The sequence below is a fragment of the Petaurus breviceps genome, unplaced genomic scaffold (assembly GCF_028583685.1).
Source record: "Petaurus breviceps papuanus isolate PSGF00001 unplaced genomic scaffold, PetGlider_PUasm1.0 138, whole genome shotgun sequence".
NCBI classification, from domain to species: Eukaryota; Metazoa; Chordata; class Mammalia; order Diprotodontia; family Petauridae; genus Petaurus; species Petaurus breviceps.
The window spans coordinates 1,559,114-1,572,709 of NW_027185694.1; the positions used below are offsets into that span (position 1 = coordinate 1,559,114).

The window sequence follows — 13,596 nt, forward strand, 5'->3', positions numbered from 1 at the left end:
AAGTCTTAAGTAGAGAATTCAACCCTGTTTCTAATGCACAGGATTTTTAAAAATGAAATACAGAGATGATGCATATAATCAGAAAACACTATATAAAGTATAGATATAGATATAGATATAAAACTAGAAAACACTATGTAAAAGCTAGCAATTATTCTCTTAGTGATGATAGGGGGATAGGGTCTAGACTCCCTAATTTCACTAGGATAACTCCCAAACAAGAAAACTTGCAGGTCAATATCTTTTCTGCAATCTATGGTCTAGAACAGTTGCCATTGAAAGGTCCTGATTTTCCCAGGATCACATAGTCAGCATGTGTCACGAATGGGCCTTGAACATAAGTCTCATAAGTCTGTCTCTAAATTTGACTGTCCACTGTATCATACTGTCTCTATTATCTTAGTGCTCAATAGTAATTCGATAACATCATCTCCAGAAAGCATATAAGATGATTCTTTCCAGCAATGGTGGGAAGGGGGTTCATCCAGCCTTATTTAAATCTATAAAAGGAGATAATGACCTTATCTACCTATTTAATGAATATTCTTCCTGGTTAGAATTCAGCCACCCAGCAACTAATACAGTCACCAAATTCTTTCTTCTCTACTGACATTGCTTCTGTATCATAGTCAAGAGGAAAAAAGTGAGTCAGTTGTTTTATCTCCACCTACCAAGTATGTTTTGCCTCTTTCAATCTCACATAACCTAGGAAACAAATTTCCTAGAGAATTTATCTTTCGTTGACTTCTCTCGAAATTATTTATTTCTAAATAAAGGAATCTCCATATAGATTCTTAAAAAAACAGCTTTGAAAATTTGATTGAAAAGAGTAGACCATTGTAGTACTAGATTTTATATGCATCTTTATCAAATCCAACCCCCTTATTTTACAGATGAGGAAACTCAGGACCACAGAAGTGATTTCAAGAGGCAGCTTGGTGGTACAATGCATAGAGTTCTGGTCCTGGAGACAGCAAGACCTGAATTCAAATCCTACCTCTGATATTTATTTGTTGTGTGATACTAGCAATTACTTAACCCATCCAGGCCTCCTTTTCCTCATCTATAAAATTTTGATCAGTTGTGTCTGATTCCTTGTGAAAAGAAAAAACATGTTTGGGTTTTTCTTGACAAAGATACTGGAGTGATTTGCCATTTCTTTCTCCAGCTCACTTTACAGATGAGGAAACTGAGGTATACAGAGTTAAGTGACTTGTCCAAATTAGTCATATAGCTAATAAATGTGTGAGGCCAAATTTGAACTCAAGATGAGCCTTTCTGACTTCACTCTATCCACTGAGCCATAAAGATACCCCATCTATAAAATAGGGAAGAAGATATCATCAAATCTGAGTACTATCTACCTCCCAAGAGAGAAAACTGATGAAGTCAGAGTGCAGATTGAAGCATACTTTTACCACTGTGTTTTTCTTGCTTTCTTGTGTGTTTTCTTTGGCAACATGACTAGTATCAAAATACGTTTTGCATGACTTCACATGTATAATTAATATCATATTACTTGCTTTCTCAAGAGTGGGGAAGGAGAAGGAGGGAGAGAATTTGTATTTCAATTTTTAAATCAATGTTTAAAAATCTTTTAAAACGTAATTGGGATACATTTAACGGAATAAATAAAAATTTTAAAAAGATAATTATATCAGAGTTTGTTGGGAGGATCCAATCAGATAATATATGGAGTTCTTTGCACACTTTAAAGCCCTATATGAATGTTTGCTATCTGCTATTATTATCTGTCTCAAAATCACATAGTCAGGATGAGAAACCAGGGCTCCAGACTTTCAGATCTTTGTAATAATAATAATAATGGTCATTATTATAATAATAACAATAATAGTGTTTACATAGTATCTATTATGTGCAGGGCATTATGCTAAATTCTGTACAAATATTATCTCATTTGATCCTCACAACTATCTGATCTCTCTGACCAAGCTCCCCAAGTCAGTATATTAAGTTTATACATAGCCAACATAAAGTGGTAACTGCAGAAAATAAGATTGTAAAAGGGAACCAGGAAGTCACATACAAATCATCCCAAAGACCAAAGAAGCAGAATTTACAAATTGTGTCACATATCACCCAAAATTCACATCCTGATCATGTGGGCTGACTCAGCAGAAGCCAAGGCACTGCTGTCTGGGCCTTTTGATCCTATGATAGGGACATTTCATTCCAGATACCCATGGTAAAACCAGCATAACACTAAAAGGTGCTGATAATTTTGAGATGATGTAGACATGTTAACTGTAAAGTTTTATCAATATTTTTGAATTGACGTAGGTATGTTATTGAACCAACCTCAAGGAGCCACAGATTGTTAGTCTATCCCCCCCAAAAAACTCTATAAAAATGAGACCTCAAACTACTGCTCCCCCACCCAACATTCTCCATTAGGTCTGTGCTGCCTGGAGCTCCCAACTGGTTACATGAATGACGCTCTGGGTCTCTCCCCTTTCCCATCTTCTTCCTCATGCTGCCTGCCTCGCTTCACCATCCCATCACCTGTCTGAATGCCATCTGCCTAGGTACCCCTTTCAGGACTTGACTCGGCTGTGTTGTTTATCCCCATAGCCTCTGTGATCAATTAATGTGATTACCATTACCTTTCCTTCTGCCAGTCATGATTTTTCCCATCCACTCTCCAAATAACTGGGTGTGCTTGCCCCCATTTCATGATTTCACAAATTATCAACTTATTCTATTATTATTTCCATTTTGTAGTTGAGGAAACTGAGGCAGACAGAGGTTAAGCAACTTACCAGAGGTCACCTAGTCAATGTGTCTCAGGTCAAATTTTAACACAGGTCTCCCTGACTACAGGTCCAGCAATCAGTCAACTGTACCACCTATCTACTAGACTGGCTAATTTTTGTATTTTGCAACCAGAATAATAAGCATTAATTTTTCTTTATGTAACCTTCAATTTGTATGCTTCTTTTTAAACATGTATTTTTATTCAGACCTTTCATTTTTATGTCCCTTAATTCCCTGTAACTTGCTGTGGACAAGCTCTATCTGAATTATTGTAATAAAGATTTGAGTAGGGATTGTTTCATCCATCATGTTATTTGTTACTGTTGCTGTTTGTCCTGAATTTTCAAAAAGGATCACGACATCAGGGAGGTGATGCCATGACATGTAAGTGAATTGGATTTATGGGAGGGAGGGCTGTTTAAAGTCACCACCCTCACTTTCTCCTCTAGAATTATCTGGGTTCAGCGGCCAGACATGGTCAGGATGACTGGAGATGGCCCTAGATGCAGTGGAAGACCTTTTTAAGCTAAGTAGTAGGTACTTAATAAATGCTTGTTGATGGAATATATGGGTGTATGTACTTATATATATGTGTGTGTATATATATATATATACACACACACATACATATGTATTGTGTATGTGTGTGTGTGTGTGTGTGTGTGTGTGTGTGTGTGTATATTCTCAAAAACTTTGGGGTGGCTAGGTGGCACAGTGAATAGAACACTGGCCCTGGAATCAGGAGGACCTAAGTTCAAATCCGGCCTTAGACACTTAACACAAAAACAAGTCATGTGACCTTGGGCAAGTCACTTAACCCCAACTGCCCTACCTTCCCCCCTCCAAAAAAAAAAAAAGCTAAAAATAAAAAAAATTCTCAAAGACTTTGTCTTTTGTATTTCAAAGAAGAGTAATTTACAGGATTCCATGCATAGCTTTTTGGTAGAGCAAAAAGATCTAGAGTCATGAAGGCCTTAGTTCAAATTCAGTCTGGAACTACTACAACTGGGTAATTCAACCCTGGGTAAATCTCTTAACCTTTTCAAGCATCAGTTTCTTCATCTGTAAAGTGGATATAATGATGCCACCTATGTCCTTGACTGGTTATGAAATGAGTTAACATATGTAAAGTACTTTTTGCAAATCTTAAAGCATTCTATTAATATTAGCTATTTTTTGTTGGGAGCACCCAATGAGATAATATATATATAAAGTATATATAATTTATATATAATATATAGTATAATGCATATTATATATAATATAAAATTACATATATTATATAATTTATATATAATATATATTGTATAATATATTATATATATAAAATGCTGGAATCACTACTATTATTATCTGGAGTGAAAACTATAATTAAATCTTAATTAGAGACCTTACTGGTTTTGTGCTATCAGAGGGTCATCACCCCACAGTCTATCTTCATGAAACCTGAAAGAATAATGAATCACTGCCCCCCTTCTCTTGGCTTGATTCTCAGGAGCCCAGGGCTGCTTCCTATTAAAACACAGGGGTTAAGAAAATACAATATTAATACTACTTAATGATGCTGTCAGGATTCAGTTTTTCTAAGGTCTGCCTCCTGACATCCAGGTGAAAGGAAAAAGAACATGAGAAGGTGGAGCAAGTCATTTTTTCAAAGATTTAAAGTTGTACATGATTCCTTTTTAACATGAAACAGATGCTTCTTTGTTAATTAAAATTAAAAGTTCCTGAAAACTCCAAGCTCTGATTGGAACCCACAGGCAAAGTCAAATTGGAAACAGAACAGAGGGCACGTACATACCCAAACGAAGACAAATGAGAAGGCTGCCGGGAAAAATTGGCCAGTGTCGCCTGTAACCAGGTGAGACAGAGGCAGTATTTATAATCCATTAGATGTCCTTGACCTAACCTGCTTAAGTCAAATGCAGAAGGTGGCTAGCCCTTAGGAGTGTGTTCTAAATATATCATTCACGTGGGACTCTCATAGTAAAGTCAATGGAAGTGTGGTCAAAATTCCAAACAAGATTAAAACTGTACTGGCTATTGGGATGTGTTTCCATCACCCACAAAGCTGGGGTACAAATGATAGTACAGCAAGTTCTAAAACAAGAATTCACCTAATCCATTAAGGACAGCCTTTGTTTGAGTGTCCCCAAAGTCATTTCTGGAAAGTTGTTGGTAAATTGGTTGGTTAGTTGTGTATTTTGTTTATTTTGAGAGAAGGGAAGGTAAACTGACCTGTAGGCTTCCAAGGGTCAGACATCAGGTTCCTTTATGACTGAAAATGGTTTGCCCTCCTCCCAGGCAGCGAGGAGGAATTTCTTAGCAACCCCTCCTTCATCAACAATGTGCTGAGAGAGGTAAAGTTGCAGAGTTTGGTCCCACTTGACATCTGCTCAGCAAGCCCAGAAGAATCCCTTCTATTTAGCAGACTACATTATGCTTGGGTCTGCTTTAAAGGGAGAATTATTACTATCTTGTGGAGAGAAGAATTTTACCTATCCAAGCAAGCAGCTAGATTTTTGTCTGTTTACATAGGGCAGAGTTCACGCTGGATATGCAGAGGAGTCAGCATTTCTGGGAGCTTTTGTGCATTTGAGGGTTGGGGAAGGGAGGAGACACTGGCTTTCTGGGTCATGGGATAAAAAAGACTAGCTGAAAACAATATTAGGAAGGTTAAAGTTATATCTTTTTTATGGTGTTAATCCATTTGAATGCAATTCAATTTCACAAGCATTTATTAAGTTCATACTATGCATATGTAATTAGCTCTACAGCAGGAGTTAAATCCTCCCCTTCTCCTTCCCTACTGGGACAGGGATTAGGCTAGCTGATTGGCCTGTTTCCCTAACCCAGCTTCCCAGTCATCTAAGGTCATAAAAAGTCAATCGAGGTTCCTCTGTCTTAGTGGATTTCTGAAAACTTTGTGAGTCACTGTGTCCATCATATCCTGAGCTGATGATCAGAGACCTTTCCATACAGAAAAGAAAGCTTCATCCTAAAGAAAAGAAACTAAGCTAAACTAAGTTTGTCCATATCCTTGCTTTGTTAGGGCAAATTGAACCTTCTTTTGTTAATGATGCATGACTTGCAAGTGCCTTATTTCACCCCAACAGCATTTATTAATTATGTTAATTAAATTAATTTAATTATTAAAATTAAATTAGTTTAAAAAAATTTTAATACTCCAGTGCCAACCTCCTACAGTAAGGTGACATTCATCACCCCAGTTGCTAATTCCCTTCTCTCACAATATTTTCCATATATTTAGTATTTAGTTTTCTATTTATATGTTATTTCCCCCCCATAAAACATAAGCTCCACAAGGACAGGGACTTGAAGGAGGCTACAGATTGTATGCTGTAGAAGTGATGAGGAAGTACATCCTAAGCATGCATAGTGGATAGAGGACTGGGCCTGGAGTCAGAAGGAAACTGAGTTCAAATGTGACTTCAGACATATACTAGCTATGTGACCCTGGGCAAATCATTTAACCTTATTTGCCTCAATTTCCTCATCCATACAATGAGCTGGAGAAGGAAAAGCTAAACCACTCTAGTATCTTTGCCAAGCAAACTCCAAATGGGGTCAACAGAGGCACACTACCACAGAAAGGACTCAACAGCAACAAAATACATGAAGATGGAAGTTGGAATGTTGTTAAATAGACTGCCCTCTCTATCATTCTCACTCTCATTAATCTTAAGTCTCTCCCATCTACTGAATGCTCCCCTGCTACCTATCAACAAATCCCCATTTTTTTTACCATGCTTAGAAAAACCTCCACTTGATCCTTCCATCCTCAGAAGCTATAGTCCTATATCTCTCCTTCCTTTTGGGGCTAAACTCTAAAACTGATGCCTCCAATTTCTCTCTTTTCACTTTCTTTTTAACTCTCTGCAGTTTGGCTTCTGAACTCACCTTTCAACTGAAACTGTCCTCTCCAAAGGTACCAATCATTATTTAAAAGCCAAATCTAATGATCTGTTCTCCATCCTCATTCTTCTTGAACTGGGTTGACCTCTGCTGGTCGATCTCCCTGCCTCAAGTCTAGCCCCATTTCAGTCCATTTTCCACTCAGCTGTCAAAGTCATCATTTTATAAGAGAGGTCTGACCATGTCCCCTTCCCCCTACACACGTAGACACAGACACACTCAATAAACTCCTGACTGCCTCTGTCTTGACATAGATGTAAGGAGGGCCAGAATATCGCAGGCTAGTAAAAGGAAACATGGAGGTCATAATATGTCAATAAAAGAAGTCAATTTTATTCAAAGGAAATGTTAACAAAACAAAGGGCAGTCAGAAAGAATCTGAAACAGGTCCCCTTGGGACCAGGGTAGAACTTGGCACCCTGCTCAGGTTCCAAAGGGAATAAGACTCCTTCTTGCCCCCAATCAAAAAAGTTCAGTGAGTTTATATGTGCTCTTATCTGCTAGGCTAGGATCTATCTTTGAGCAATGGGAGCAAAGAACCTGAAGGGGGGGAGGGGGCCCAGGTGATGATTCCTAGGGTAGATTTCTGGGGAATGGGTGGCTTGCTGATATTCAAACTCCCCAATACTGGTCTTACTCTGACCCTGTGACACAGTTTCCCTGTCAAAGCTTTGTGAACTTCCTTAGGACCTTCTATTTAAGCAGATAAAGAAGATTACTTTATTCCTTACAACCTATTGCCTCCAGGATCAAGTGTAAAATATTATATTTGCCTTTATTAAAGTTCTTAATAGTCTGGCCCCTTACTACTTTTCCAGTCTTTACTCCTCTGAGAGCATACAGGGAAGAAATAGAGCTTGGCAGTGAAGAGAAGAAAAATGGAAAAGTGGCACAGTGGAGTAGAAAATCAATGAGAAACTTCTTTAGGGCTAAAAGGATATTTGTTTTTATACAGGTAAAACAGAACATATTAAAAAGTTGTATAAAAGAGGAGATAACCTACAGGAGCCTTAGAAAAGGGAAGAGAAGTGGGATTAAGGACAATAGCACAAGGAAAGAGGAAATTTGGCAATTACCTTTTCCTCTGAGCCACCAAGGAAAGGGAGAATGAATGGGTAATGAGGCGGAGACATGTTGAGGAGTTACAAGAGATGGATTTGGATGACCTGTTGGGGAAGTCCTAAAATCTTCCCAAAGAGTAATTCCTTTCACTCTGATCTGCAGCCATGAGGTCAACAACTATGGAGGCCAGATTAAAAGATAAAAGTTTAATTAGCATCAACTGATGGACAATTACAGGGTAGATTGCAAGTGTCCTAAAGGAAGGGAGATACACACATACAGAGAGTTTTACCCAACCTCAGGTTGACCTGGGTAAAAGGGACCTATAAGGTGAGGTTGCTCAACCAATTTCCTTATTTGGGAGACTAAATGATGGGGATAGGATGTCAAGTGATTTTGGGAAGCACATGTTTATTTGGAAGTCTCAGGAACTGTCAAAGATGAGAGGAATAACATTTTCTCTATAGTTAATCTAATCAGAATATCCTGGTGGGGAAGGACATCTATAAGATCACAGTGGAGGCCTCCTTCAAGATGGGATTGATGAGGTGGGGCTCTGGGAGCCCCCTCGAACTCTCCTTGAGTCCTTGAGGTACAGGCTCTAGGAACCTCCCTTGGACTCTTGATTGAATCATCCCATTTGATGAGGCAGGTCTGTTGCTAGACTTCCCACCCTTGAACTGGCCTAGCCTACCATTGCTTGTGGTCTCCAGGTGCTTCTAACCCTTAATCACTCACTGACCTCATTAACTCCTCCTGAAGACCCTCCCCAAACTCCTCCTCTAGACCATCCCTAGACTCCATCTCACACCATGTGGGTAAGAGCACCATGGAAGAGTGAGAGTGCCATAGAATGACCTAGCACAGACTTACTCTGTGTCTAATGCAAGCGATCTTTTAATAAATTCTACTTTTGCTGAGAAGACTCCAGTCAAATTCATTTGGCAGAACCCGTCATATTGGCATTTTGGAGTCTCCAGAGCAACCCTAACCCTCTTAGTGGGTATCCTCTTCAGGATCATTAGCTCTTATCCTTTCTTTGTTAGCCTGAGGATCTCTATTAATATAACCCTATAGTTCTGTTTCTTTGATTTCTAAGTTTACTTTTCCTGGGGAAAAGATGTTTCCCCAAAACTCATAATTTTCCTGCTCCACCAACCTCCTTCTTGTTCATTTAGAGGATAAAATGTTAGCTCCTCAAAGATAGGAAAAAAATTTTTTTAACTTTTTCTTCTTGGTATCTAACATGATACATTGTACGTAGTAAATGCATGGCATTCCAAAAAAAAGTTCTCTACCTTTTTTTTAACTTTTTTTTTTTGCCTTTTGGAGGGGGGAAGGTAGGGCAATTGGGGTCAAGTGACTTGCCCAAGGTGTCACACAGCGTGTGTGTGTGTGTGTGTGTGTGTGTGTGTGTGTGTGTGTGTGGCCGGATTTGAACTCAGGTCCTCCTGGCTCCAGGGCCAGTGCTGGGACTTCAGAGGCTATCTATCTATCTATCTAGTCAAATGCTCTTCATTTTACAAATTAGAAACCTGAAGCCCAGGGAGATTAAAATTAATTCTTAAGATTAAGAAGCTCAAGGTCACACAGCAATCAGCAGAGCTGAAGGAGTTTACAATGTAGTTAGAAGACATCTTTAAGAACAGTGGTTCTTAAAATGTGGTCCAGGTCCTCTATCTCATAAAGAAAAAGCAAGGGAAAACTGTTATGATGGAAGGGAAGAATAGGAAGGCAAAATGGAATGAGTCAACCCTATTCTCAATGAATTTGGCTTAGGAAGGGAATGACATACACACTAAATAGGGAATCTCACCCTACAGGAGAGTAGGGGAGAAGGGAATGAAGGGGGTACGATGAAGAGGGAAGGCTGGGGGGGGGGCAGGGAAATTGGAAGCACACACTTTTGAAAAGGGACAGGATCAAAGTAGAAAATAGAACAAGTGGGGAATGGGATGGGATCTCGGGAAATATAATCAGTCTTTCACAATATAACCACTATGGAAATGTTTTGCATGGCTACACATGTACAGCCTATGTTGAATTGCTTGTCTTCCCAGTAAGGATGGGTGACAAGGGAGGTAGGGATGGAATCTGAAATTCAAAGTTTTAAAATCAAATGTTAAAAAACATATTATTATTATTATTATTATTATTTTACATGTAACTGGGAAATAAGATATATAGGCACTGGAGCATAGAGATCCACCATGCCCTACTGTCAAGTTGGAGTGGTGTAATGGAAATGCAAATTTTTAAGATCTTCCCTGCCCCTAGGCTAAAGTGCACCTGGAGCCTGGGGTGGGAGGCTTGTTTTTCAGTAGATACTTTTTGATTGGCCAGTGGGTCCAGAAGGTTGTTACATTCTCTGAGCCAGGAGAAGGCTATATAAAACCTGATTTGAGGCTTTGTTTTGGGGGCTCACTTTGAGAAGTGTTCTGTGATTTGATCAGATGAGACTCTGGGAAGCCATTGTTGAGAGCCCCCCAGCTTTGAAAAACCCAGATGTTGATTTGGTATGGATGTAATGGCTGGACAGCTTGGAAACCTGTCTACTTGATCTGTTTCTCTGTCTTGATAATTCTGTCTGTATATTCTGAAGTTCAGGGTGCTGACCTTTTCCCCCCCAACTAGGTAAATGATACATATTTGACTGATTAAAGTAAGCTTGTTAACCCATTTTGAGTTGCTTTCCTTTATCAAAGCAGATCTAAGAACCTGTGTTGGCACCCACCCTGGGGACGCTGGGGTGCTTGCTGCTACAAGGGGGGATGGGGGAAGACATAGGAGAGAGAAGATTGGGGGAAGGGATATCCAGTGAGATAGCTGTTTTGGGGTGGTGGGTAGGAAAAAAATGGGGAGAAAATTTGGAACTCAAAATCTTGTGGAAATGAATGATGTAAACTAAAATAAAATTTTAAAAAAACAACAAAAAGAAAGAAAGTGGGAAGGGAAGGGAAGGGAAGGAAAGGGAAGGGAAGGGAAGGATAGTAGGACATCAAAAGAGATAACATTTGTAAAAACCTTAGCACAGTGCTTGTCACATAGTAAATAGTTATGGCTTGTTTCCTTCCTTGTACACAAATAAGTGAATTTAATCAATCAACAAGCATTTATTAAGTGCCAACCATATGCCTGGCTTTGTGCTAGGAACACAAAGACAAAAAAGGAAACAGTCTCTTACCTCAAAGAGTTCACACTCTAAGGAGGAGTTTAATACCTGAATTTCATTTAAATAAAAGCTAATTAATTAAGTGTTTATAATGTGCTGAAAACAAAATGCTCCATAAAAGGTATAAGAGAAAAGGCTGTTTTTGACAAGGAGAATCAGAAAATGGATCAGACGGTCAGTCAGCAAACATTTGTGAAGCATTTACAACGTGAACTGTGCTAAATTCTAGCAATCATAAATAAAAAGAATGAAACCGTTTTTGTTGTGATTCAGTCTGTCCAACTCTTTCTGATCCCATTTGGGGTTTTCTTGGCAGAAATACTGAAATGCTTTGCCATTTCCTTCTCCAATTCATTTTACAGATGAGGAACCTGAGGCAAACAGGATTAAGTGACTTGCCCAGGGTCACACAACACAGCTAGTATAGTGAGTTTCTGAGATGGGATTTGAACTCAGGAAAAGGAGACTTCCTGACTTCAGGTCCAGGCTCTATCCATTGTGCCACCTTGCTGAGCAAGCATTTATTAAGCTCCTACTAGATGCTATGCACTACTCACTGAAAAGGAATGAATTTCATTAAAAACTAGTCCAATCTTACAGGCGCTATGTACTGAAGCACTAAAAGCTTGCTTACTGAAGGATGGGGAAGTGAGACAGTCTGACAATCTGTCAACAAACATTTAAGTACTAGACTCTGGAATTACAAGTACAAATAAGCCCTGCCCTCAAAGAATTTACCTTCTAACCTGGAGATTCTAACCTCTAGCTACTTTACAGAGGCACAAAACAACTTACTCAGTAATAAACTAGGGGCCAGGTATTGTGAGAGCTAAAGACTTTCAAACAAAACCCAGTCTCTACCCTCAGAGAATGGACATTTTAAGAGCAACAGATACAATTTCAGCTTTAAAAGATGGATAGGAGGCACCGAAGCCACGCATCCCCAGCCCAGCAGTGGTCCCCTGCAGTCTCAGGGCTGTCCCCCCCTCCCAGGGGCCGGCACCAACATGCCCTTTGACTTCAGAAGATTTGACATCTACCGGAAGATACCAAAAGACCTCACACAGCCAACATATACTGGGGCAATCATCTCTGTCTGCTGTTGCCTCTTTATTCTGTTCCTCTCGGAGCTCACTGGATTCATAGCCACTGAAGTAGTGAACGAGCTCTATGTCGACGATCCAGATAAGGACAGTGGAGGCAAGACTGATGTCAGTCTGAACATCAGTTTACCCAATTTACGCTGTGAATTGGTTGGACTGGACATCCAGGATGAGATGGGGAGACACGAAGTCGGACATATTGACAACTCGATGAAAATCCCTCTGAACAATGATGAAGGCTGCCGGTTTGAGGGCCAGTTCAGCATCAACAAGGTCCCTGGCAACTTTCATGTATCAACACACAGTGCCACTGCACAGCCCCAGAATCCAGACATGACTCATATCATCCACAAGCTGTCCTTTGGCGACACATTACAGGTTCAGAAGATTCATGGAGCATTCGATGCTCTGGGAGGAGCAGACAAACTCACTTCTAACCCCCTTGCATCCCACGATTACATCTTGAAGATTGTCCCCACGGTGTATGAAGATAAGAGTGGAAAGCAGTGGTACTCATACCAATACACGGTAGCTAACAAGGAATATTTTGCATACAGTCGCACTAGCCGCATCATCCCTGCCATTTGGTTTCGCTATGACCTGAGCCCCATCACGGTGCAGTACACAGAGCGGGCGACAGCCCCCGTACAGGTTCATCACCACTATCTGTGCTATCATCGGAGGCACTTTCACGGTGGCCGGAATCCTGGACTCCTGCATTTTCACAGCCTCTGAGGCCTGGAAGGAGATTCATCTCGGAAAGATGCAGTAACCCTGTGACTCCGGCTCACTTTGCCAGCGACAGCGATGCAGGATCCCAGACCCATCACTCTAACGAATGTATTTCTTTTTTCCCTCTATCAGAGTTGTTATTCAGTTTTGTTGGTTGAAGTTACAGAGTGCGTAGTTGTTACACCAGGTTTCTCTTCCCACACCATACTCCCAGGTTACACATTCTCTTCTTTTGCTTTTGAAAAGACAATACAGAGTATTATTAAGAAGAAAGTCCACTGCCAGTGCCAAGAATCATGGTGCTCCCTGCCTTGGGAAAGGAGGGTGAGGGTAGGGTTGGGACAGGTAGAAGTCATTCCCTGAGAAGTAATCGGGAGGGCTCAAGGGTTGTTATGATTTGGGTTCCAACAGCCTGCAGAGTCTCATTGGGAAGTCCCAAGAGAGTCTAGGAAGGACAGATTCTCAGTATCCTTAGGACAGTTATCTAGCTTACTTCTCCATGATCAATCTGAAGTGGAGGGTGAGGAAAGCCCTTTTGGAGAGAGAAAGTATTTGGTTTCTTGCCCAGGGATACCACGTGGCTTGGGCTGTCAGGCCTCTCCCTATGCCCACCCCTAACATCACACTTCGGGGATGTGCACTTGGCTGAAGTACATGAACTTATCATATTGTATATGGCTCAAGTTCCATGTTTCTCTCTCCCTTTTTTTAAAGTAGGCTTCAGGCTGCCAAGAACCACAGCCCCCCAAGAGACTGAAGTCTGTTCACCCCTAGTGCAGCATAGCCAACTGCTGCAAAAATAAGTTTTCCTCCCAT

General features: G+C 40.3%; 1 pseudogene; it reads left to right on the top strand.

The window, feature by feature from the left end:
• Positions 1 to 10,867: 10,867 nt before the first annotated feature.
• Positions 10,868 to 13,308, top strand: LOC138174849 (endoplasmic reticulum-Golgi intermediate compartment protein 1 pseudogene; annotated as a pseudogene).
• The last annotated feature ends 288 nt before the right edge of the window (positions 13,309 to 13,596 follow it).